The sequence below is a fragment of the Micropterus dolomieu genome, linkage group LG07 (genome assembly GCF_021292245.1).
Source record: "Micropterus dolomieu isolate WLL.071019.BEF.003 ecotype Adirondacks linkage group LG07, ASM2129224v1, whole genome shotgun sequence".
NCBI classification, from domain to species: Eukaryota; Metazoa; Chordata; class Actinopteri; order Centrarchiformes; family Centrarchidae; genus Micropterus; species Micropterus dolomieu.
Window position 1 is genome coordinate 31871511 of NC_060156.1, and position 5029 is coordinate 31876539.

Here is a 5029-nt window from a genome sequence, read left to right on the forward strand (position 1 = left end):
CACGTGTTCTGACAGGAACCAGGAAAAGAGATCATATTTCTCCTGTTTTAGCTTCTTTGCATTGGCTTCCAGTAAAATCCAGAATAGAATTTAAAATCATTCTTCTTACCTACAAAGCTCTTAATGGTCAGGCACCATCTTATCTTAAAGAGCTCATAGTACCTTACTACCCCACCAGAGCACTGCGCTCCCAGAATGCAGGGTTACTTGTGGTTCCTAGAGTCTCCAAAAGTAGACTAGGAGCCAGAGCGTTCAGCTATCAAGCTCCTCTCCTGTGGAACCAGGTTCCAGTTTGGGTTCAGGAGGCAGACACCATCTCCACATTTAAGAGTAGGCTTAAGACTTTCCTCTTTGATAAAGCTTATAGTTAGGGCTGGCTCAGGTGAGTCCTGAACCATCCCTTAGTTATGCTGCTATAGGCCTAGACTGCCGGGGGATTTCCCATGATACACTGAGCTCCTCTCTCCTCTACTTTCTCTCCCTCTGTATGCAACCTCATCCCATTATTGCATGTTACTAACACAACTTCTCCCCTTTCTGGTAGTCTTGTGCTTTCTCGTCCCTCTCCTCTCTCCTCCTATCACTTCCTGCAGGTGTTTCTGGCTCTGGAGCTGTGGAGTCTGGATCTGTGGTTGCAGGTCACCTGCTGCCCCCGTGTTCCTGCTCGACACCCTCTGCTACAACAACTGTTGTTACTAGTCTTATTGTTATTATTGTTATTATAATCATTAACATTACGATTGTTGTCATTAACACTACTATAAATATCTGTACCATTTTTCTTTTAGTCTATATCAACATCACCTTTACTGTCTGTACCTGTACCTGCGTGTGTATATTGTGTAGGCTGCCTCCCTCCCCTCTCTCTCCTTCCATCACTCTCTTTTTCTCTCTGTTCTTCTCCTGCCCTCTCCCTCTCTCTCTCTGGCCGCTCACCCTGAGCCATGGTTCTGCTCGAGGTTTCTGCCTCTTAAAAGGAAGTTTTTCCTTGCCTCTGTCGCCTAGTGCTTGCTCTTGGTGGGAATTGTTGGGCTTCTGTAAATAACATCATAGAGTACGGTCTAGACCTGCTCTTTTATGAAAAGCGCTGTGAGATAACTGTTGTTGTGATTTGGCGCTATATAAATCAAATTTAATTGAAATTGAATTAAATATATGGTAAGTTATAGTGGGTTATTGGTAATTACCACAGGTAACAAGAATGTAAATGCAGAGAAACTACAAACTAATTACTAAGTATTTACCTGGTAAATATATGGTAAGTGACAGTGGGTTATTGGTAATTACCACAGGTAACCAGCATGTAAATGCAGAGAAACTACAAACTAATTATTAAGTATTTACCAGATAAGCATATGGTGAATGATAGTCTATCATTGTGTAATTACTTAAGGTGATTAGTTTGCAATTACAGAGAAACTACCAGGGCAAAAACACCACTATTAAATATCAACTCAGCAAAGTACCGTGTACCTCAAAATTAAGACGGTAGTTTCCAATAAATTACCTTGTCTTACATAGTTGTTGTTCATGGCTACACCCAATAATACAGGGTTTATCAAATAATTTACCTTACACTTACCTGTTAACCTACCTGCAGGAACCGTTTTCCCATGGTGTCATGGCACATCTTAAATACTGGGTATGTTCTTGCAGATGTTTTTACAATTCACTCAGTAAGTAAAGTGTAACTGTACTGTAAAATGAAGTCTTGTTTATTTCCATGGTATTACCAGAATCGTACCATATAATCTGTAAAAGATCATTCCCTTTTCCATGTAATCACAAATTTGTACCTTGTATGTCCTGCAACGTTACCAAAGAAAACATGGCAATTTACTTGGTAAGTAAAGTGTAACTGTACTGTAAAATGAAGTCTTGTTTATTTCCATGGTATTACCAGAATTGTAACATATAATCTGTAAAACAATAGTTGGAAATTAGCCGTAGAGGCTAAAGCTGCTCTTTTTATCAAAAGGGACTGTCCACGGTATTATAAACAAACTAAACTAAACTAAACTAAACTAAAAGATCATTCCCTTTTCCATGAAACTACTGCGGAAGGAAGCCTTGTTTATATCCATAGTAAAACCAGACTCTTACCACATCCTCTGCAATCCTTATGAAATCAAAAACTTTTACCATGTGTGTTCTGCAACTTAACTAACTCTCAGTACGTGAAGTGAAACTGTACTGTAAAAGGAAGCCTTCCTGTATTTCCATGGTATTACCGGGGTATTACCGGGATCTTACCCTATAATCTGCAATAGATTTTCCACTCCTTTTGGGTAACTACAGTTACTATGTACAACAACACTTTTTATTCAGTAAGTAAGCTGAAAATATACTGTAAAAGAAACCCATCTTTTACATGGTATCACAAAGAATTTAAATAAAGAAATATTTACAAACTTAAATCATTCTTACCATGTAAATATATAACTATTAACAACCCTTAGTAGAAACTGTAGAAACCGGGTTCAAAGAAACACAGAACCTTTGACAAAGTGCAAAACTGGCCATTAACAATGAAGACATCAGTATGGCCTCTCACTTTCTAAATTTATATTTAATGGGGAGTAGCTCTGAATGTTCTTTCATTGTTTTATTTTATCCCCAAGAGGTTTGTTGCCCTCTAAGAAGGCCTTGCAGGTTTTTGCATAATTGCTCACAGTGTCCTCCTCCTTGAACACTGGCAGCGGCCCGAAATTTTCACCTTCTGCAGCAATCACAATTTCAGCAATGATAGCAGTCAATGCGATTGTGTTCCGGTTCACGTCCAGTGTTCTGCAACTGAGGCTCACGCTCCTTGTGCGTCTAAACTCTTTTAGGACAGCACGGTACCTGTGCACAACATCCTCTGGACTCTGAACTACAAGACAGATCATAAAACAACATTAAAACATTATAACCACACAAAAATGCAGCTTTGATGATATAAAACAGGACATTCACGCATTAGGTGAATAACCTGAAGCAATCTAGTGCCATCACAACTCTTCTTCTGTAACATCAATAACGTATTACAATAAAACACATAACTGTTTCATAATTAGCCCAGACTTGAACATGGCAGATGTATATGGAGTTGTGGATTGTGTGTGTTGGCAGTGATCTTAGCTCTATGCTTGGATAAATCTTTCAGTACATAAGGGCGCTACACTGAAAAAACATTCTTATATTAAGAAAATGTCATATGTACCTACAAATGTAATTTAGTTGTGAGCCTGTGTGACCTCTGTGAAATGTCTTCTGCCTGATAGAATCTCTCTGAACCCCTCAGGTTTGTGGTAACAGCAGGTTATTCCACATCTGCATTCATGACAAAGGAATACAGTGTTGAATAGTCATCTCATGTGGACAAACAGTGCATGCTCTGTCTAAGGGAAAATCCTCCACTGCTTTTTGCTCTACACAAAAGTAAAGTGCAGTTTGACACATTGATCATGTAGTGGATTTAAACTCATATAAACTAAATAAATAAAACACACCAAATTGCCCCTTAATCTTGCAAGGAGGAAACAACAGAAAACAATGTAATTACACAGATTTCCTACAGTTACCTTTAAATTTTTCCATTTTATGTTAACAATTATGTGCAAACAATTATATAACTTCGTTACAATTCAACATACAGGAGGCAAACAAACAGCAGAAAATACCTCAATCTTATGTTCAAACATTACAACACTTTATGACAACATACGGTTACATACCTGCATTCATGACAAAGGACAACAGTGTTGAATAGTCATCTCATGTGAACAAACAGCGCATGCTCTGTCTGAAAAGATCATCATGATCATGTTAAAGTTAGCTAGCTACACTGGAAAAACATTCTACTGGCAATAAAACACATAAAAGGATAGTTGAGTTTATAAAAAAACATGGTGAAATTAATCAACAACACATATTATTCAACTAAAGAAATCTAGCTTAACTTTTAAGAGCTTTTCAAGGGAGTTTTGCTTGGTCCACGGACATTCACAGACACGTTACGGAAAATCCTCCGCTGCTTTGGGGATTACCCATAATCCTTCGTCATTACTAGAGTTCGCTGCAGGTACAGCTTTATGACAGCAGGTGGCACAGTAATCCCATTTAGTAGGATTTAAGCTGAACAATGTGATAGAGTCTTGCTGGCAAACGCCACTGGTCTGGCAACATTACCTTCAGGAGGCAACTGTGAGAGGACGACTCCTAGGGCATCAAAGGAGGCATCCACAGCGAGAATGAATGGGGCATTAAAATCTGGATGGGCCAAGGTGACACTGTGCACAAGCTCATGTTTCAAAGTTTCGAATGCTGCCCTGCACTCATCAGTCCAGTCAGCTGGAGACAGTCTAACATGGCCTTTCTTGAATTTCAGCTTATTGCCTCTCCCTCTTTTGTGTGGTGTGGCAGACTCAGCCACAAGGCTGAACAGTGACTTAGCTTTGGCAGAACATCCTTCGATGAAATGGTGGTAGTGGAGAACCATTCCCAAGAAAGATCTGATTTAGCACTTGGTGTCTCCCCATCAGATTCCAACAGGTCGGCTTCCTGCACATTACCTATAGCTTGCACTTTACTTGGGTCTGTCTTAACACCATCTCCACATATGATGTGTCCCAAGAACTTAACAGACCGGCGAAGGAAGTAGCACTTCTTAGGTGAGAGCTTCAAGTTGTTGGCGGCAAGCCGCAAGAAAAACATCTGCAGACGCTCAAGTGCAATCTGTTCAGATGGTGCTTAGACCATAAGGTCATCCAGTTAACACAATAGGCTTGTAAAGTTCTCATTACCAAAGATGGACATCATCATGTGCATAAAAGTAGCAGGACTGTTTGTCAGGCCCTGGGGCATCCTGTTATATTCATGGAGCCAAATGTGTAGGAAAACGCTGTGTACCTTTTGTCGTCTTCATGCAGACTGACATTGTAGAACCCTGACGAGAGGTCCATTGTTGAAAAGAACACACTGCCACAAAGTGCAGTGAGGGCGTTTGTCTGATGAGGCAAGGGATGTCTTTCACTGTTCTTGCGTTCAA